The sequence below is a fragment of the Varroa jacobsoni genome, unplaced genomic scaffold (genome assembly GCF_002532875.2).
Source record: "Varroa jacobsoni isolate VJ856 unplaced genomic scaffold, vjacob_1.0 scaffold_269, whole genome shotgun sequence".
NCBI lineage: Eukaryota > Metazoa > Arthropoda > Arachnida > Mesostigmata > Varroidae > Varroa > Varroa jacobsoni.
In genome coordinates this window covers 27,148-50,052 of record NW_019213171.1, presented here as the reverse complement: position 1 = coordinate 50,052, position 22,905 = coordinate 27,148, and the positions used below count along the sequence as shown (strand labels likewise).

General features: G+C 45.4%; 1 protein-coding gene and 1 long non-coding RNA gene across 10 annotated transcripts in view; one reads left to right on the top strand and one right to left on the bottom strand.

Annotated features, from left to right (window-relative positions):
- LOC111258839 (uncharacterized) overlaps positions 1 to 14,424 on the bottom strand; it is a 107,389-nt gene extending 92,965 nt beyond the window's left edge. For 2 of the 8 annotated variants that reach the window (XR_002679224.2, XR_015310308.1), the window contains exon 1: positions 13,273 to 14,171. The gene's annotated coding sequence lies outside the window, so the exon portion shown is untranslated. Of the gene's footprint in view, positions 1 to 13,272 lie in introns of all 8 variants that reach the window. The other 6 variants (XR_002679225.2, XR_015310307.1, XR_002679222.2 and 3 more) reach the window with 6 other exon arrangements.
- The window catches only part of LOC111258843 (uncharacterized), a 72,010-nt gene that overhangs the window by 40,716 nt on the left and 8,389 nt on the right, over positions 1 to 22,905 (top strand). For both annotated transcript variants that reach the window (XR_002679231.2, XR_002679230.1), the window contains exon 2: positions 11,501 to 11,740. This is a non-coding gene — a long non-coding RNA (uncharacterized LOC111258843). The remainder of the gene's footprint in view (positions 1 to 11,500; positions 11,741 to 22,905) is intronic.

Here is a 22,905-nt window from a genome sequence, read left to right as displayed (position 1 = left end):
AAATAAGTTACCGTCCGAATGGCAAAAGATCACAGATAACAACGGTTGAAAATTTAAAAAAGACTATGCCTATGAAAAAGTTCTAGAAGTTAGTCTTTTATATAACGTTTCATACTGAACGTCTTATATATATATATATATATATGCCTATTTTACGAACTTTCATTCCGAGCGGGTAGCACTAACGGTGATTAGCAATGCTTATTATACTGGATGTCCGATTTGTGTGTTTGTAAATGCCCTAAAGAGTGACCTGCCTGTACGTATGCCGCAGGGACATGACCACGGTAACAAGTGGGTGATGTTTTCGTAAAATTCATGCTCATGTTCCAGGTGTAGACGAGTCGGTGAATAGTAAACGCGACTAAGCTAGCAGAAGCTTGTTGTATTTTACGATTTCGGTCAGTATTTTTTTTTTTTTTTTATCTCTTGCTGCATCTGACAGTCCCATTCCGTATTCGCTATGGAAGTAGCACAATGTGGGGCGAATACGAGTGGGTCAGTAACAAAGCGAAGAGCGACCCGGCGTCTGCCATAGTTAACTATCACAGACAGCCTGGCTATGGCATTGGGTTAAATCAAACACCATCACCACTTGCTTGCAAATGTTATCAGTGATATGGATGACTTTTAGGACTTTTATTTGACCTTTAATTTAACCAGGGATCACAATGAGTTCGACTCAACGTTGTTTATAACAATCGATTTCTAACGGTCCACGATGGACGACTGGGTAGCCGCGCTAAGTGGCCGTCTATGCAACGCACACACAAATATATATATACATACATATATATTCATATAGTATACAAATAGAAACCTCAAAGTGGATAGGTCAATCCCGTTGATCGATAACGAACGACACTTATCTAATAATACGAACAAAACCAAACGCTATCGGATCGATGACGATTGGAAAATGCCATCGATAATTATTCGAGGTATCCTGATGCGTCAATGATCATGTGATCCCCGCAATTCATTTGGCTTGACGGTCGTATTGCGCGCTGACGCTATTGAATGATCTGCGCCGCTCGAACAAACAAAAGGCTTTGTATTAACTAGTTGCTGTTTCAGTGCGGCCAGCGTACTCATCTGGGTACCTCGAACCTTCTAGTCGTAGCGTACTGACAGTGAGGTAACGTTTTACCAAATTGCCCAGACCATCCAATGGGCCTTCCTCGCTACATCTACTATTGTTAAGTGACCACTTGTTGCTTCGTCAACTCCTATGCTCACTTGATTAACTAACTGATTTGAAATTTTCAAAATTTCTAGGTGTTATATATGCTGTACTATACAAAACATAGTTGCCCAGAAACAATTATTTCCTGGGCCTGACTGATTCATTTTTGTCCTTGACTGAGAGTACTGGTAATCGTTGTACGATATTGTAGGGTCGTATTAGTATCATCAAGTCACTGCCTATGACAACGTGGAAAGGTCAATGAACCTCAAATAGGTTTAGGTAAACGACGCTCATTTGTAAATTACTAATCATATGGCCAAGCTATCGGTCGTCTCGCAGTATGGCAGAGTCGATAACGCGCCAAATCGCCGCTGATGTTTAGGTGTATACCTCGTAATGCGCAGAGCACCAAAGTAAACGAAAAAAGCTAGACAAAATGATCCGTTGGGAAAAAAACGCTGGAACGCAGTATCAGAAAACACTGATCTAAAATATTAAAAATCGCCATTACCAAAAAAGCCAGCCTTTACATTGGGTAAACACTTGTGCGCCCGAATACAGCGCAGACTTATGACTGTAAAGATGCTAATGATGGAAGAAGGGGTGGAGTAATCTGTGCAATCGTCATCACCGAAAATCCGCCAAAAATAACTCAGTCGACTAAAATCCTTCGCTGGTCGTGGTGGAAATGTGTAATAGTTTTAATGGACGCATCAGTCAGGAAACAGATGTAGCGACATTTCTTCCTGAGCTATGTTAAACTGGTAATACATCGACCTGTGCACTTTCTTGTCCTATGTGCTATTGCCAAGGGGAAGCTATGTTTTACGATTGTACAAAAACTTTGGATTATAGATGAATAAGGTGTGAATAGCTCGTAATTATTAAATTGCCATGCCAGAATTGCATTAATTAGATAAGTATCTATCTACTATTCAGATAGTGGACAGGGTAAGAGGGTAACCCGTTCTGGATGTAGCTGCGCTCGACTGGTTGATTTCTCTAGTCTAGAACTGGTGTTCTGGCGTCTTGTACGGACATCGGCATTTGCTAGAAGACCAGATGCCCAGTTTACGTTATAAGCAATTATGGACAGCATATGGCATATTTACTGATGGAGCTATCGAGTTTGTTGTGCATTGTGTTTCGCATGTAATTACAGGAACACGCAATCTAGCCAATCATCAATTTTTTTTGCAAACGTAAATAAGACTCGTGTACTAGCCGGGCCACATCTTTTGGCGGGCTCTGTGAAGAAAAATATTTCACTTGTATCATCGATCAATAAGGTCTGCTATTAGATCATCGATTTCTCATTAATAATAAGATATAAACCGTGTGCCCGAATCTAGACATTCGCGCGAAGTGTTTTCAAGTAGATATTTGCCGCAAGAGAGCATATCTTGAGACTAAGGAAAGGACGAGGTAATATAAGCAGGAAACGTGCGCGAAATAAAAGTCGTTTGGCCCCAGGAGCGAGCGCGTTCACCTTACGATTTTCATTGGGGCGTCTAGAAAAACTTTCTAGCCGGAAATTGTAAGATACTGCAATCATTGGACACTATGTAGGGCATCGTTGAAGACAGAGTGCAAGATTCCGTAGAATCCAGATGACCCGAATATCTCTCACTCTGTCTTGCCTTTCCTTTCCAAACATCCACAGCCATGTTAAGCAGAAGAACAGGTGGAGCTTGCTGCTTGAACATATTAGCAGAAGTAGCCAGGTGCGTGGTTTCCATCAAACCTGCTTCCTCCACTATCAATGCTATCAGCATGACGATTACTGGCTGAGGTCGGTTGGCTGTCTCGGACCCTGAGTAACTCAAACCAATGAAACCCGGGCAAGACGAAGTACTACTTGGACGTTGTGCTTTTATCAACAGAAGTTCAAGAGGACAACATGCAGACACAATAACTCCAGCGGACTAGATGCGTACAGACAGCCAGGCCAATTCTGTTCTGTCGCCTGCATATATATATATATATATTGTAGTTAGCTGGTTCACTACGGAAGTCTGTTGCCGTCGACAAGCTAAGGCCACTGGTAACACTAAGGGACAGTGATGTTTACTCGACCGGGAAGCTGCGAAGATAATTAATTACTCGCGGTAATTACTAGACTATGGCGAGAGTTGATGCGACAACGACGCCCACCATCGAAGAGCAAGCGAGAGATCGAAACAACAGCAATAGACAAACAGGGAAGAGGCGGGGGGGAAGGATAGTGAAATAGAAAGACACAGGACAAACGAGCTTAGAAGCACATCACCGGGGACAAGGAAAGGAGGAGATAAACGGTTCCCTTTTGATATACACTTTCTTGTTTGCCGTTGCGGTTTGGTACTTCGCTGACTTTATTATGCTGTGCGCTTCCTTCTTATCGCATTTGTCCTCTTTGTTCGCCTTCGCAGTACTGTGTAGGTATAAGGCCATTTTTTGTCGATGATAAATTTTATATAGTACTTATTCCTGTTGTGTGCGATCGTGCAATAATAATAATAATACGTGAGCGGTGATGGCAGTAGCAATTAACAAGGTCAAGCAGCCATATTCAGGCAGCGAGGTAGTCAAGCTTGAGCAACGTAGGTTCCGCACAATATAGTATAATATGATAGAGAGTTACTCGCATCAGAAGGCTACGCTTTGCCATCGACCCCTTAGATAGAACAGTAGCAATAGCGGAAGGCTGGAGGTGGACACAGGTAGAAAAACTTGAACATCATCTGTTTATTATTAATATTGCACTCGGGTTTATTCATCGTTTTAAAAGCCCCACCAATAGAGACTTGCTTAGGCTTCTCTTATTCTAGCGGCGGTCCCAGAGCAAAAGTCGCCATCGGAAGGCTCGCCTCTCTCCGTTATGGGTGGAGTCGCGTCTCTGCCCTATCATCATAGCAGGTAAGAAGTTCAGATGGTCGGTAGAAGAAAGGGTCTCACACCCACGGTTTCGTCACGCTTTAGGCTCTGTAGCAAGACACCCGAAACTTGCTTAAGCGCCGCGTCGGCGTCATTGCCACTTTGCCCTACCGATCATGGCCCATGGTGTGGCCACAATTGTGTTTTTTGTCCAAATAGCTTGTCCGAACTTTAGCAACGCGTCCTGGTTGCTTTTCGAAAACTCGGGAACGTCGGACAAAAGGAGGTATGTTTTAGTCGGAACGTAATATTGTAACCACAGGGCTCTCAAGTGCTCCTCGCAAGCCCAACGTCGTCATGGTGTTTCGCACTGTTTTGCTGTTGCTATTGTTTTCGTTCGGGCTTTTCTTGCAGCTTATATGTGTTTGTTCAGACGTTAATGTGTGCTCAACAGCTCAAGTAGTAGCAGTTAAACAAAGATCCGTCATAAACGAAGGCCAACAGAAGAAGAGGCGAATCTTAACGTTCAAATCAAATACGCTTATAATAGAAATATTAAAGGACATATCGTGACTTGATAAAAAAATTAGTAAAATGCACTATAACACCAATAGCGAACCTTCCACCGAATACAAGCACTTCGGCACTGTAATAAAAACGATCCGGTACCTATAACGATATAGAAGAACTACGTAGCGGCGCGGGCAATACGTGATCAGAATAGAACATAGATTATAGTATTACACATCAATAATGATCATAATAATACGAATACGGAAGTAGCAGTAATGGACGGTAACGGTAACTAGGCTTAGTGACTCGCTGACGGTAAGCGTCTTATTTTTTTGTCAAATGGTGCTAATAGCGATGACTATACTGATAGTACGTCGCTATGACAAACGTTTGCTTAGCCTTTGCACGTACCTTCCGCTATTCTGCCATAAATAATCGAAAGGAACCAATAGAAAAAAAAACGAAAAACACCAACGGAGCCCCACTCATATCTATTCGTCTGTTTTGGTCATAAATCATTATCAGGTCATGTGACCCCACAGCAAACGTAATATGCAACGTTACGTGCCTCAGTCGTATTTAAAGCAGTCGTCTTCAAACGATTACATAGGCCTACAATATATATGTATATATACTGTAAAATTTTTAGCACTTCTTCAACGCATTGGAGGTACGACGTTTTTGATAAAGCTTGAATATATAATAAGGAGCTGTTGTAGAGCCATTTAGCCATGAGTACATATGTATGTATTGGGTACATACAGGAAGATAAGTAGGATTCGTTTGAAAGCCCCATGAAGGATTCGATTAACTAAACGCTTTTTATTTGAGCATTGATTACGGATAGCTTCTTAAATCTCTTACGGTGGCGACCTATACAGTCACTAGAGTGAAACGTATCATTTTATCGTTCGTTATTTAATTAACTTCAGAGTATTGTACTTTAGATGATACCAAGGTGTTTTATTATATTCGCAGTCTGGCTTAATCCAAACCATCGTTGTCTCAGGAGGACGGCTGGTATCATAGCATGCACGACATGCAAACAGACAACGCGTGCGCCACAGTACGACGCTATTATGCCAATACATTCGGTCTAGGTATAAAATATAGGGCTTTTTGCGTTGGTAAGCAGGTAGACGTTAAGCAGTCCTGCGTAATTCCTAGCCTTACTCAATTGCATATGCCGACACGAGTCAGATCAATGGTGGGTGGCTATACGCATAGATTTTCATGTAAAGCTGTTATAATACGAAGCAAAGTAGCTAGCAAAGCTATATTAGCTGTGACACAAATGACATTACTATTTGGTAATATATAACACATATTATATATAATATGTATCAGACATTACAGTTTGAAGGCCCTGATCAGACGGGGGATTCAATAGGATCGAATCTACCTATCAGTCTGTTAGGTAACTGGATCTCTATGTATACACACGTAACGTACATGTGCGGCCTTGTCGTGCTGTGAAGATGACGTTCGTCTCAATCAAGTGCCCATGTGTCTTTTACACAATCAGTTGCATGCAGCCAGTTATCCGCTGGCTGGCTCGTATCTGTTTCTAAACAAACGCTGACGCAAGCATCAGCACAATAGTCGACGAGTGCCATACGCAGAAAACCGGTGAGGCACCCTAGACAGCGCTACGCTCAAGCACGATCGAAGTTCGAGGAGGCATAATGCTACTGCACTTTAACCGTTCGAATTGCTCGCACTGTTGCCGATTTGATGGTTGTCTCGATCGCGTTCTCGTCAGTTTACTACTGCGCGCCGACGGCATTGCAGTAGTAGCAACGGCATCAGCAGCACCCCCACGTATCTGCAGCAGTGACAGGCGACACGGTAACTGACGCGGCAAAAACAACCAAGTCGGGGGCTTTTCCCACTTAGAGCAGCTATCGCCACAGCAGCAGCATCTCTAATAGCATTATCTATTTGCTCGTAACGAAACGGCAGCTTCTCATGGCTGTCGCGTAAAGCAGTTGGTCGTACTTGTCGTCGTTATTGTTGCAGCCATTATGGCTGCCTGCGAATTTGCCGATTTTTGCTCCACTGTTGTTATTGGATGCAGCTGCAGTAGCACTCGCAGTAGGTGGTGGCGGCGATGAGTCGCGCGCGGCGTTCCACGGCGTCATCACCGTGATTCTTACTGGGGTGCCGGTATTGCCGAAGGTGGCTTTTCTTTTGTTTGCCGAAGGTCATTGCCGCCAGTAGCCATTGAAGCCATAGTGCAGACGCTAATGGTGTTCGATACGGCACCACAGTCACGACGGCTTCGAAACATATATGGAACCTGGCAGGAACGCCAGCGCTTCCTTTACCCTTTGCGTCCTCTCTGATTCAACATGTTTCTTCGTCGAGAATGGCGGAGAGCAGGAAAAGAACGAGTGCTCGAGCGTAAACACCAAATAACGGCAACACGATCGGCTAAAAGTTAAGTTGACTAGCTGGTTGCATCGAGCCCGATCAACAACAGTGACAAGAGCGGTGACGTCCGCTGCTCCCAGTAGGATCGTCTTCGCCACAGGTGCAGAACGCTTGTCTACTTCGCTTCGATTGATACCTCTTCTACTCAAGAGGGACAGCCCACTCGCAGCCGACTTCGGACACAGAATCAGAGTGGCAGCAGCAGCCGCGGTTGTGGAGATTCGTCTAACAGCAGAAACTATTGTTTCAGATCTGTCGACGAACAGTTGCGTTGCTTTTTGATCCTTGTGCTACTTCGAGCTTTGTTTGTCATCTTCTCTTTATTATCTTTGCTGTTATACGACTAAACTAATGGTACTGGCAAAATATGGCTGGACGTACGCGCGAAGCCACATACATATTTACCTATCCACCCATCGTATTATACAGCCATAGCGTTGACGACGAGGACCTCGATAACACAGGTCAACAAAGTAAGAGAGCCAGAAAAAAGCAAAGATCGCCCCGCAGTTCATACTTGCGATTTGTAGGAGCACCTACTTTCCGCCCACCTGCGTCTATCTCATCTTCTTTGCTTGTTCTGCTGATCTGTCTGTGCCCCTTTCGTGGCAGCGGCCGCTAATCCTAGCATTGGCAGCCAGTTTCACTTCGCTGATTTTGACTATAGCCCTGATTTTTCATCATCAGAAATTAATTAAGATGACGAGGTTTGTTGTTGGGCTGGTTGTCGTTGGTGACGATGATGTAACGATAATCTTGGTGCTTATGTACGTGATGGTGATGATATCAGTGATCATCAGGGGGACGATAATGTTGGTGGAATTGCTGATAGACCCCGTTATTGACCATTGTCCGATGAAACAGCATAGAAACAGGCAGTCAGACAGGCGACAGGACGGAATAAGCTTTCCCTCATTCACGACTTAACAAAAAAAAACAAACCTTCTTCATTCGGCCGACTAAATCTCCCTCTGTAGGTAGATGTAGCCAATAGCATTGCGTTAATATAGCTACCAACCGTTAGCTAATGTAAATTCTAATTATTTATTAGAAGAATTATTAGAGAAAGTATAATGAAATAATTCATAAACAGTCAATTGCGATATCTCCAACGCTTTTTCCTACGACGGAAACACTTGTGTACACATCTGTACGTATATCTAGAGCAGATGGCTTCTTCTCTTCAAACACGGTTAGAGGATACACGAACCCAAATTGAAGGCAACAATACCCCTCCCCCCCCTCCCCTTTATCCTGCGCCGATATGCTCTCCTGATTACCACACAGTGACAGTATATACCGCTACTGCGTCTGGAACAGCATGGCTATTTTCGTATTAGTCAATCGTCACCCTGATTAGGGTTGTTGTATTCAGCGAGGCCGTTTTCCCTCTAGCCGTTACATCTCCGGCTCCATGGTTTTTGTTGTCATTGCGGCTGAATACAATTTGCATGTCACTAAATCTGTCGTCACACCCTTCTGCTGAAGTTGCGTAGCTGTTCCATTACCGTCATTGTTCGACGACAATCATGATCATCATCATCATTGTTATTGTCGACAATACACTGCATAGCCGTTCACAATGTTGTCTGCTTTTCGATGGCTTGTTGTCTCTCTGATCTCTGTCGTACTCACTGGTTTTGCCGCTAATTCAGCGCTATCATCGTACTCGTATTCCCTATATTGTTCCTGTATTAGTTCTGCTTCTACTCCAGATTTTGCTATCGATAACCGCTCATTGCTATCAAGCTAACTATTACCCGGCCGTTACCGTTGTATAAGCCCAATTTCGTTTTTCTTTTCGTACTTTTTTAGAATCCTCGAAATGTAAGCTTTCTTCACTACTCTATAATTGTTCAACTTAAATAAATGGCCTTTTCTCAAGTTTTACTGTTATCGCAAGTCAATGATCGCACTATGGAATTTATTGTCTATTGACGTACGTGTTCTTCCGTTGATTTTGGCCATCGTTGCACGTCAATGTTATTAGTATCATCGTTGTGGTTGTTTTTGAGATGCTGGTGGTTGTGCGCGTGGGACCGTTCGACTTATTTCATGATAGTCACCTCTCCGCTCAATTAATGGACAATAGGCCTTTTAATAAAAATCCAATTAATAATACGTCAACTGCTTGAACGACTGGCCGACCGTAGCGGCGTGCCACTAGCTGAGGCGACAACGACGTTCGACTTCCTTCGATTAGTTCGCTCGGCATCAAACGCACACGCGACGGCACGCCGCCGCCGCCGCCGCGGTCGTCGTCTGCGTTACCGACGCTGAAATCGACGGCTTTGTTGTCGTTGCCATCACCCAGCCGCTACACCACGGATGTTTGCATGCAGCTTCCACAAGATATTAGTGCACGATAGAAAATGCGTTCGGCGACTATATAAGAAATGTACAGGGATATTGGCACATTTCTTTCGATGTCCGTGTACTTCAATGGCTCCCAGTTTGCTAGTCGACCAAACAACAAACAGTTTATGGGACGAAAGGCCCAGCTACCGATTCTTCTGTAAAAGGGGGAAATGAGCGAGAAAGAAGTTATTACGGGTTGAGGAGGCCGCAGTACGAATAAACGCTTGACCGGCTGGTTAATTAAATAGCCGAACGTTCTATTATGGCGGCTGCTTTCACTTCGTTGCATGATCGCTGGTGCGCTTTGATATTAGCGTCGTACCGAGCACGTCAAAACAAGCACATTGTAGTATACGAAATGTATGGTGGGGCGACATTTAAGTGTGTACCATACGAGACTGAGAAAACTGATTGAAGAAGGTTATTAAGGTTATACAGTATGGACTTGCCTGGCCCATTCGTGCAGCGACGGAACTTTGCGGGGGCATTGCACAATACAGTGCTTCATAGTTAAAGCAGCAATGCAAATAACTTACTCGTATTCAATTTCGTTCGGATAAACAAAGCACGCAATATTATGGAATATAATGAGATTGATAACGTCGTAACTACGATACGATAACAATAATGCTGACAGTGGAAAAAAAAAAAAACTGCCGACTTTTATAGTATTACAATTAATAATAGTGGCTGTGAAATAGATCTCGCTCAGTTAAGTTTGTCACGTGTTCGACTAGCCGTTCCTATTAACGACGGTATGACCATGATTAGCTCTAACTGTAAAAACGTGATCCGCGAAGGGGAAGGCGCCGTCGCTCACCCTCCTACCGTCACGCCAAAGCTCCCCTCCCTGTTCTGCTACCCACTGTGATTTTCCAATTGCGCCTGGCTGAAACGTAATGTTCGTTGGCCAGATAACTACTTTGGCCATCCGTACTGGATGCATTAAACATATCCATCTTTTCGAGATCGCCCTTCAAATAGCGTTTCTATTCATTCACGTTAAAGAGCGCCGAGATGGCTGATTAAAGGTCATGGCCGGAGGCAACTACTAATGCGTGGAAGGGGTGACGTATATATATATATATATAATTGTGGTCGGGCAAGCCACTAGCGTGTTCGTGAATTATTACTATTCAGTTAGTCATATAATGCCAAATTATTAATAAGTCGGTATTATGTCTTAGGCAGCTGGTGGTAGGGTGTATCGTACTCGAATTGACTAGTATGCTACATGTCCTATGCGGGACTGTCGTTATCAAGGCACACTTCTCTAGTAAGCAGCTTTCAACTTTAGTAGTTGGGCCAATTGCGCTGACTGCTGACGAAAATACTCACCATATACGCCAGATAGATAGATATATGTATATAAGCATTAGCAGATTCTCATCAGTATTCCCCATTCTGAAAAATGACCCCTTTCATGGCTATAAGCTTGCACATTGTTGTTGTTGTCATGATATTGCTGCTGCTGTTGCCGGTTCCATGGTTTCTTCCGCTATTTTTCTCTTCATTGCTTCGTTGGGCTTGTTTTGACTTTTGTAAAAGGACTGCATGAAGAAGAATTGTGCGTAGGCAACAATAACAGCAGACAAGCGGCGTTGCATCCGTCCAACGTGTTCAAACATGTCTACAGCTGGCGTCGTACGAGCGGTTGACGCGATTCTATGATGGCATCTGATCTATTGATGGTACTTGATTGACGTGCATGGCACAAACATGACTTCGTAACATGATTTCGCAAAGTGGCTTTTAACTGAATCCACGTGTACATGGACACGAACTATATTGGAGGACATCACTGACAGCGATCGAGTCACAATGTCTAGGTAGCTAAGATTTTCACCGACCAATAACACTTGCTGTAAAAATGTCAGCAAAGTGACATCGGGCTGTCCAGTCCCTTTTGACATCACAGGTTTTTCTTCAATTTAAGGGCTGTGCCAACCTGGCTGGAAACAGCTAAAATTATAACATACTGCCCTGTCGATATTGTGACACGTGTAATTTCCCGTAAAAACAATTCAACAGTAACTTAAGAACGGCCTATACTAGCAGTTTGTTTGTTAGCTAATAATGTTTTCAATAAAATAAGACGTTTAACATTACGATTATTGTTATAATTATGATTTTCTCTTTTCATTGTTCTAGAGTGGCGCGAAGTGTCAGTATGCGAAGCCTGTGAAGCCGCACATTCTTTGGGTCGACCCTATTCATCAGATGCTCGCCTAAACGAGTAGATGCTGCAGCTAGCGTCATTTGCCGATTCGCCGGCACCACTGCCTCTAGGACCGGGTGTCCGTTAACCATCCGGAAACAAGGTTTCGTCGTTGTCAAGAACTTCTTCCAGCTGGCACCATAGAACTTCCGGCGATACTCGATACCAGTGTGGTAAGCAGATGATAGCACACGTTTTCATGAAAGCCATCTGATTTTCTTCTGCTGCACGCGTACGTCTTACAATAGAATCTAACCGAGAACATGAATGCCTCGTCTTTATCTCTTAACATACAAGATACGTACACAAATCCAACCTGGTACACTCACGCACAGAATTGACAGTGGCTCGTCGATCAACAAGTGTCCCTCTTTTCGTCTTATAGAGCCACGTGTGTGAAATGTCAAAAAGATAAACGATAGGCACGTGGACACGCATTGATCAATGCGCTATTGCTAATTCTGCCAATGATCACATTCGTTTCATATCTGTAGTGCTAAACCGAATCAACAAACGGAAAATATCTTTTTCCACTGTCGTAGCTCACATTTCTGTGTGTCGCTCCCTTGAAAAAGTTAAAATACGATGCAAACAACAAAATCTCGCTGGCTAACATCGGTACAGGTCCGTGGACGAAGGTGTAGGTATGCGAACCTACTCTAGGGTATTTCATAAATACGGTCCGTAACGGAGACAAAAGACGACTTGCGCGTCGAAGCAGTAGCAGCAGCAGTCGCAGAAACGATAACTTTAATAGCAGCGGGCCACTGACGACGACGCTCAACGGACGCTCAGCTGGTTGCAACGGTTAGAACACCCACAGTGACTGAACCCTTTTTCACGGGTAGTATTATTTCAATGGGCCTGAACACTATTCGCACCTCGTCATGAGGGCAGAACGATTTTAAACCTTTGTCCTGTACTCTCCCTATCGATTATATGAACACCCCACACGATTCTATGCAAGCGGCAATGGCGTGTGCGGTTTCCACCACTAACGCCGACAGCATCATTGTCATGGTAGTAATAATCGACCACAACACTTCTGGATGGCGCTTATATATATATATATATATATATATATATATATATATATATAGCCCAAAAAACTACGAATAGTGGTAGCTACAGTCAGCAGAACGGCGACAATAGCCGGAGTGGTTGTGGTTAGCGTGCTATGGCGGATGATAGAACAACAATTTTACCATGTAAATTTCCTCTCTTCCCGAACCACCTGTGTACCTGACGCGTTTAGAATATGAAATCTATCCATGATATTGGCAAATGATTGCGAGCAGGGCTAAATTGGAACGGTACATCTGATGCAGTAACAAGCGGTCGAGCATAGTCAATCATTCACGTTGATCATGTAATGATTAATTTTGTCTGAGTCGATCACGGTGATTCGATCGCCCTAACTAATGGCGATCTCACTCACTTATGGGGCATATCGATACGACGATCCGACCAATTGATCCAGCCTTTAGAGCTTTTGATACGGTGCTCGTATACATGTATACATCAAGATACATATAGCATTTTCAATGAAACGGGATTCAGATTCCACGGTTGAAACGGCTGCAGATTTTACTATTTATGAATACTTGCACGAAGCTTGCTCTGAGCGAGTATCTACTAGTCATTTGCACGCAATTTAGGATATCTGAAAAACTCTCGAGTGTTAGTAAAACAACAGCAAAAGTACCTGTCTCGTCGATGAAGCAAAACTGCTAGAGGGCTGCCAGGAAGCGGATCTGGATTTTTCGCTGAAGACGGAAGGACGGAGCTGGACTGTCAGCACGTACAGTTTCATGCAAGAAATTCACGTGCATCTATTGCATTTCCGCGTGCTAAAGAAGTAGAGAAAGCCGACTAGGTCAGCATACTAGACATGGTGCCGCACAACAGCGAGAATAATGCAGACACAGGCGGCTGAGTACACGATACAGATCAGCATGTTGCTGCTGCTGGGTCGAATGCTACACTAGACCGGGTCGGCGTTAATGGGCAAACAGCAATCGCTCGGTGACTCGTTACGGTGTTTTTCTACCGGACGCTGTCCTCTTGGCTGTACACACGTGTTCTTGTGCAGATTACGTTTAGACCTCCTTCGACAGTTAGTAGGGCCACTGGACGACGACGCTAGTGACTACTGATTCTGCTTCACATCTAAAGTGCGCTACATGTGACTGCGCAGTACGTACCACACCGCACAACTACAGGCAGGGAAGCATTTCTGACACGGTCCCCATGTCCTTATTGTTGTTGTCGACGTTGTTGCTATTGTAGTTGTTGTTGTTGACGTCGTCGTGGAAGCCTTAAATCGGCAGCGACAAGAAGAAACAAAGAACCTTTCCTACATCGGGGGCGACTGCGGGGGCCACAGTAGCAATGGCGACAGAACTATTTAGTCGTAAGAAAGCTTCGTTTCATCTGCTTTCTGACACTCTTTGTGATTTGCTTTTTTCCTGCAGCGCATAGCATTGACCTATAACGATGAGGATGACGACGACAAAAGAAAAACCTTTCCGCTGGGGGAACAGTGCAGCACCGTTAAGATAGACTGGCTGAGCACGTTTTTGCAAGAGATAAAAATCTCCATGAAAAAGATGTGAGCGAAGCGCTCGGTCTGCTGACATTGGCGTTGCCTTTTAGTCAGTTCTCTGTATTCATTGTCGGAATTGTCGTAATCGTGCAGTAAGTGGCTAGCCTGGCGTGGCCTACCCTATCTTCTTGGCCTGTCTGTCTTCCTTAACGTTCTGCTGATACCATCGTCAACTAAGCTATTCGTAGTATTACATGTAGTGGCCGTGATGCTAGTTCACTGAGATGGCGATTCAAACAACGCTAATAGCCGTAGATTCTGTCTGATCTCGCGGCCGCGCCGACGACGAAGAAGAAGACGGCAGTAGCCGCTGCAGGAAGATCGCTTCTGACAGCCGCTGCTGCTGCAGCAGCCCTCGCCGGACCGAGGTGGTAAGGGACTGACTGGACAACCAACAAGACAGAGCGACAGGCAGTTGTGCGAGAGGCTACTTCAGTAGATAGCGTTAAATAAGCAAAGAAACAGCGATTTGTTTGCATAAACTACTTTGATGGTAGTGCATATTCGCAGCGGCGCTGGTAGTTGTGGTGACAACGGCGGCGGCGGCGTCGGCGGGCCAGTAGCAGTGGAGAATTGTCGCACGAGGAGTTCATGCGACGGCTAGTGCTATCAACTCATACAGACAGCCATTGCAGCGGCTTTGCTTTTAGGGAACCAGAGCTTGGATCAAACGAGTCGAGCACATTTTGCGTTGGCAAAAACCCCACACGTACTTACACATAGGCTACGGTTCACTGTCTGAATATTCCATAGCTAGGACACGCTCGACATACGGGGCTCGAGCGCGTCCCTTTAGTTCTAGTGGCACTAGCATTAAGTAGGACAACACGTTGACTGACAGAAATAACCCGTCGTAAGTATAGCGTAGGAAATGCTTATATCAGAAACAGCAGCAAAACAAGTAGCGACGGTCTTCTCGGACCTGTACTGAGACAGATCAGAAGGTACACGAGTATCGTTGAAGAGGCGCCATGCTGCTCGGATCACGCAGGGGACAAGATAAACACCACGTCAGTGTACACAATAATGTACAAAAATGTGTCTACGAGTAAACCAATCAGGCCACATCGATGCTAAATGTAGTTACTACGTGAGCGTATTTTTTAAAGGTTTAAGCTAGAGAGATAAGAAAGCAAATGAACAGAAACGAGCGTAAGGGCTGTATCCTTCCGAATATATCTAGACCTTAATGATCAATCGAGTATATAAAGAAATATGCTTCTCGTCATGCATCTTCTGTTCATTAACTGCTTAATTTCAGTCATTATAGTCACTATTGCTTCATCCTGAACATCGTGCCCTGATTACGCATTACACTTGCGCTTAGTGCCACTGCGATTACTAGAAAATAAGCGCCAGAGTGTTGAAGGTCGCAAGCTGACACTCAGAAAAGTCTATAGTTTTATTCTGAATTAGGTTTGGGCAGGTCTAGATGGTTCCGGAAAGGGTGGAAAAACTCTTAGTCGACATTGGAAAGCGTGGATCAAAGAAGTCTTGAACTGTACAATCTCTCACACGCAGCCCGTTGCGAGCATAGATGTCAACTATCGCATGTCTAATATAGATAATCGCGTACAGACCCTGGGCGAAAGGTTAAAGCGTTGGCCGTTTGTCCGGTTCAGGACAGATAGCCTGTAAAGAAAGAGATAATGGCTTAGTTTCACGGGTGATGGAATTATTAACGATGCGATAGAAGAGCACCGGGCTTTCACTCCGGATGGGAACCGATTCAAATAAGGTATGCTCAAGGCACAGGAGATAGACGTCCTGTCGATAGCTATCCGATCGAAGAACCGATAGAGCTCAAAATCTCTTGACCTTCGCCTGCGAGCGGTATCGCGGCTAGTGTGACCCTTCTCTCTACAGTACTATATGGTAGCTAGAGAGAGTGAGGTTCAGCCGGTATATGGATGTGACTGCATCACTGAATCTGTTACCCACTTCTGCTTCGTTCTTCTCTCAATTCGTTTACATTCTCAGGGTTCAGGTCCCTAAGGTATTTGTTTTCGAGTTACTGAGACTGCTGCTTTCTTGTCTAGCGCTCTAACTCGCTGAATTGCTGGCCTGGACTGGCAGACGCTTAACGGCGCTCGCCCTTTGCCTCAAAAACAAGTGGAAAGCTGATGGAGCTAACAGATCTTGAGCGGCAGTGCTGGTAAAGGCGTTGCTGATAATGGTGACGACGACAAAGCGGCAGCGGCGAGTTCGAGCTCTCAGATAAAACGGGTACTACGGAATGATGAGTGAGTAAGCACTGATTGCGATAATCTCTTTTATATTAGAACTGGCTAGCTGCTAGCACAGGTCTGACGGCCTGTCACGCCCTGTAGTCGCTCGTTTAGTCCCCCTCATCTTTCTGTTTTCTTTTGTTCCTTTGCAGTTCATAGATGCGAGGCTGGCGTAAACAATCGACTCACCGACGAACCGGTCGCTCAAGCTACAGCCAGAGGCTGCTTGCAACGCTTTGCGGCTAGTTGTTCGGTAAACCATGTGGGGCGATTTGCAGAAGGAACAGATTGGCAGAGGGGAGCCGACAGCCAGCGACCAGCTAGCGACAGTCAACCAACAGCAGCGAGAAAAAGAGAAAGAACAAAAGCGAAGAGAATTCGCTTGCTGTTAGTGAGGCAAGGGGCGAAGGAGGTTCATGGGGTACAGCAACTTCTATAGCCGTTTGACCCCCGGGCAGGCGAGCAACGAGCCTAAACGCACTTATTCGGCTCTCCAGTTCATGGGTCGTGCTGGTCAGCTGTCGTCGTTCAGAACTACCAGAACTACCTCCCATGTTTCCTCATGCTTAGTACATAATATCCCGCACACAATGCTGGGTTTTGCGGGCTCATTAAACAGCCATTTCATATCCGTAACCCAGGGGAGTTTCAGGGATGTAACGAGTTGAAGCTTGAATGAGGCCATCGGCTATGCTTAAGGCCCGTTGAGTCAAAACAGCCAGTCGGAACTTCGAAGATTAGACATAACAAACGCCGCCCGACATAACATGCGATGCTCCAAGCAAGGCTGTCCGAGTTCCTCCCCCCCCCCCATTTTCCTTTCCTCTTCGCCGTTACCACGCCACCTTTCTAACAAGATACAAATGAGAGATTTTTTTTACCTAATCGGCTAAACCAAAATTAACGAATTCCTTTACTACAACTACTGGACCAATCTCCTAAGTTAGAAACGGTTACGAGTACCCTTTCCATTTAGCTGTACTTGGCCCAATAGTCTACTAGTAAGCGATAAAGGGACAAAATGTAGGCAACAGTTTGGAATTTTGGGAGATTTGTGGAACTTAACCCACCAATCAGTGAAATTCCTGGCCAACCGTGTTGTTCCCATTAAACCAACTGCATATTGCTCCTCCTGGGAACGTTGAAGGCGCCTCGCTGAACGGACACTCGCATACAGCAGTGTACTCTCTACGGCAATACCACCTTAGTCAGACAGCATAGGGTCATGGCTGGTTTGTATGTCTGACACTGGCGTAAAGCTCTTATGTACGATGTGCTGCCCTACCTACTTCGATAGTCTCCCCGACCGGGCAAATGCTGCTGACGAAATAGAACATCCGTCATATTCATTTCGCTCCTTTGTTAATGGTTACAGAGTCCATAAGTGCGCATACATAATAGTAAATTTAGAAAGTTTAAACATTAAATTACGAGGGCAAAAATTCATAGGCCGGAAGTAGAGCCACCGCCAATAGCATGCTCAAGGTGCGACGACCTCCTAGGTTAGTTACCTGACTAGCCTATTCTAGTTTACGCATATATGGAGTATAGAATCATGTCAGGTCTACATAAAATCGTCCACTGTGGCGTTAGCGACCAAAAATGTCATTTGGCTATTAACTGATGTTAATATCCAAATTACTGCCACGAGGGCTGCTGATGCCGACGAGTAAATTCGAAAAGGTGGAACGCATCAGTAAGAGCAGGTAGTCAGCAGCAGAGCATAGGTTCTGCAATTGTTCGTGTGCAAGAGACGTAAGCAGCAGGCTGAATAGCTGACTGACTAACTAGATGGGTAGGTGGGCGTATGGGTCTGGGTGTTGCGTTGATGTTCTCGTCGCCAGCAGCTGCTTTTTCAGCCTCTATGTTGTATGACTAAAGCCGCTGCTGTTAGTGGTGGCAGTGGATGAAACCGGATGTCCTACCGGAAGTTAAAAAAAATTCGGGAGAGAAGACTCAAGGCGGCAGGACGATACTCGAGGGGTACGACGGCGAATACAAAGCTCAAAGTAGGCTTCGGTTACACATGTGGCAGCGATAGTAGTTGTGCTGCACAGAAATAGAAAATGAGCTTTTGCAAAATACTCTATGACATATAAACTCTTCAACTACGCCTAAGTAAAATTAAAAGGGATGTCAGAGATGGCGTACACGCAACTACAACAATGAGAAATGAAAAGATCTATTCGAAAGAATCGTTATTGAGTAAACAGGATACAATGTGACACAAGAGATGGACCAAACACCGGCTAAATAGATAATTCAACGCAGGTCAGGTATATGTACGGAAGGAGCACACATATATATATATATATATATATATATATATGTGTTTTTTCACTTACTCATAAGTTTTACATTTATTCGCTAATATATTGTATACTAAACATCCCGATAACATACAGACTGCTGCTTTTGTACCTTACACGTCCTGAAATCCACCAAAATTTTTCAAAAAAAAAAAGGCGAATTCATGACTTGCATTGAGATCAATCTACGCCACCGAATCAAAATGAAAAAAATTCGTTTGCGTATTCATTCAAGGTTTTGTTTTTTGCTCTCCGCATTTACTCCTTTTTTCTCCTGTTTTTCCAACTCCTGCAACGTCGGCGCGAAAACAACAGCTAGCAACCGTGTGAAAGCTGCTGTGAATGCTTTCGATGAGAACCAGTACAGTCAACGTTACGACGACGATGATCATCATGAGACGACAGAAGAACACATTAGAACGAAGTAGAGCATAGCAATATAGTAATACAAAGCGGGCTAAAGGAGACGCCAGCGGGTGAGATTCAGCGGCGACCGAGGCCTCCATACCTCTGCTATTCTTCTCCAGGTACCCCTTTGACGGAGAGAGCTCGTCGAGCGCGTCCCATCAAGCACACCGTTTTCCCTATCGTTCAAAGACCACTCGACTTGCTGCCTGTCTAAAACTTTGGTGTGGTTGGCCTAGCATCGCTGCCGGGCGCTTATTTTCCCCTAACCCCCTGCAACAAGGGGTTCATCAGCCATGAGTTACCTCCATCAGCAGGCGTACTGCCATCCAACCAGCCCTGGCCAGCTGGTTAGCAGGGTCAGATATCTAGGCAGCCCCCCACTACCAGCATAACGACAAGCATCGCTCAGCGCACACTCTGCCTTTACCCTCCGCCGCTGCTGTTGCTGGCGCCGCCGTCTCGCTGACAAGCATTCGCTCAACATCTATCTCCCTCCGAAATGCATCGTACAACGCTGAACAACTAAGCAACCCACTACCCCACCGTTCGAGCACGAGCGCTGCCACTCCGACGACAATTACTGCGCTGCATATTGTTCACTCTATTCAGACACCCACTAATGCCGGCTGTGACGGTGGGTAGGTAGTCTAGACGCTTAAAAAAGTGCTTCTCATACCTCCATCACAGCGCTCCGTCGAACTGTAGTACTCTACTGCTCCGGCTGCCGCAACTACCGCCCGCTTTCCGCTTGTTCGTGTGGGTTTTAATTGCAAAAACCTTTCTTTCTCTCTCTCTTTCGCCACCCCCGGCCCAACCCCGAGGACAACTTCTGCACCCGTAGCGTCGGGGTAGGCAGGCTGGGCTAAGCCTAGGTGAATTGGGCTGGGCTCAGCTGAACGGGGCTGGACCCGCGCATTAGACAACCTCGAATCTGATAAAAGGACCATATAGCGGGTCGGTCGACTGCTTGGTTGGTTGGTGGGCGAATTCGAGATCGAGCTGCTTGGTCCTGCTCGATCTTCCCTCAGCAACACTCAACACTGCCGTCCAAATGGTACGATCGTCGCCTTTGGCTTCCTGCAACTACCACTGCTACGACCCATTATTCGATGCGACTAGTTGAATCCGCTTGTCGGAGTAGTCAGCTCGGTAGTTGACTGACTGGGTGACTGGCGGGGCCTTGAAGGAGGTTTGGACACGGGGGTACACAGACTAAGTCGTACACATATACACACTCATACGGATCGTGTGTTAAATTCAACTAGGACGCATTGCATCGCGCAGAATGCTGGCGCCAGCGCTGAAGCCGCTGGCTCACTCGTGGATTTTCACGGAATCCCTTTTTTCACCTTCTGCTGACAAAGGAGTACTCCCTTTGTCACACAGTGGCTGGCTGTGTTTCTGCCTTCCCGACTAGCCCTCGACTAGATCAGTCCGGTCCTGTTTTTGTCCCCACAGCGATGGATAGTAGTTGCTTTGCTCTTCTGCAAGCTTGGTGCTAGGCCTGCATCATAATCATTGCGGCGGCAGTAGCAGCGACAGCCACAGGACAGACAGGCCGCCAAAACGGACAGACGGGCTTTCGACTTGAAGACGAATCAGCCACCATTGCTGGTTTCGCTGGCTCACAGACAGTCCGACTTGCTCGATGAATTCCTGTCGACATTCTGGCTGAATTTTCAAATCGCTCTTCATATGCCGACTGTCACAACCGCAGCTGACAGCTGCAACGCTGTCTACCGCTACTGATCCCGCGTGAGGTTTTGATGGCCTTCTGTACGCGGTTAAAAAGTGAACGGATAGTCGCAGATGCAGTAGCAATAATAAGTAAGTAATAATAATAGTATACCTAATGGCAATCGTGGTTGTACGGCCGTTGTTGGTCATCAGTTGGTGGTTATGCGAGTGATGGCGCTCGCCGTCCTAGCCGCTAACCCGTTCAATCCAGCCTGGTGCATTTCAGTTCAGTGCATACGATCTCGCTTTTATTGCTCAAATCGGTTGGACCAATCAAACGAATCGTGCATCCTGCCTAATGACGGAGTCAGACAGCAAAAAAGAGGAAACTGGACGAATGAGTGAAACCAATGGTCAGAGGAACACAAAGACGCTCACGACTAACACTGTTTAAAAGAATACCGCGGCGCCAGCCACAGCGCTGACTGGGGCAGTGTTTTTTTCTTTTATGCATACATACATACATATATATATATACGCTGGCTCTTGTAGACGAGTAGTGTTACTTCTGCTATTTCAAACACGACAAGATAGGGCTGTAGCTGACGTACACGCTAGGACGCCGCGTCACGAAGAGTCAATGCTGCTCGTTGCGGACATAGCTGACGCGCTAAAAGCGGATGAAGATACGATAGCGCGTCAATGCTAAACAACTCACGGAGTTTCTCTATGATTAGATTACGACTCACTCGTTCCTTCAGAGTACGCTGTTGTCAATAGAGGAATGAAGAGAACCCCATATTCATAGAACTGGTCAACCGTAGCTACCACAAAAAGAACCAAAGAGATCATTAAAACAACTTGAATTTAATAATGGTTTTATCGAATTCTCTATGATTTTGAGAACAAATAAGCGTTACTATTCACAACTAAGTTAGATGCTGGTGACGTATTAACGACAAGCATGATGAACAAGATGTAAAGGCTTTTAGACGATGCTTACTGTTTGTGTCGATTGCGTTGATTCTATTGTAACAGTCTGCGCCCCTTGCCGCACCGCTGTAGTGGAGTAGTTCGCAGCGTTGAGGTTCCAAGTTGTTTCAATGACTTGCACAAGAAATTAGTTCATCGTAAAAACAACTAATCGCGACGCTTGTGATGCTCTTAGCAATGAGACAATGATAAGCGTAAGCGCGACCTTATCAGAAATAAACGCGTCTCACGTAGCGTCGAGCGACAGAGGAAGCTCAAGGTCAACCGATTCACCACAGCATTTTGTTTGCTTTTTTACTATCTGTTGTCAGCTCACGTCAGACTTTAGCCCCCCCCCCCCCCAGGTTACATGTAATGCGTTTAAACAGGCCAGAAACTATTTCAGACGCTTGAAATGATAATGGGCATGATTGTTACCGGATTCATTCGTCTCTGAGAGAAGTAACGAAGGTAGGGCGACAGAAGCTACTTCAATTGTCTGTGCCTAGAGCAGGCAAAGCGCTCCTTACTTGCTTCAGTGATCAGGCCACCGAGTAAGCCTGCTACTGCTTCAGCCGCTAGTGTACAGATGAAAAACAAGTAATAATTTCTGATCGCTTAGAACTGGCGGATCGCAGACTACCACAGCAAAAGATGATGGGGTTGGTTTCTCCGCCGCATCAAAATGATGACGATCCCACGAATGAAAGTCAGTGCTGTTCTGCCCGAGTTCTGTTCTGATGTCTCATGAAGTTCGTGCGTCTCGATGTGCTGGTGAGCGAACGTTTCTCGTAGACATCGCCATCGCAGTCGCCGTAGTCAGCATCGATACTCTTCTTACAGCTGCTTCGGTGCCAGCCAGAGCGGAATAGAATGACTACAAGCCACTATAATTTTTCCAAGCCGACTCTATTAATACATGCAAGTATATATGAACTACGAAGTAAGCCTCTTATCTCACCGAGCACATGGGAAGGCTTGTTCCTTGCGAACTTACGCTCAACTCAGTTTACTTTTACAGACACCCACAGCGGTTGTTGATCAGTACCGTGGCTATCTCGGATTACCAGCTACCGCTTTGTTGGCCCCATATTGCCTAGATCACGTCGTTAGCTGGTCACTGTTCAAGAATTACAAAT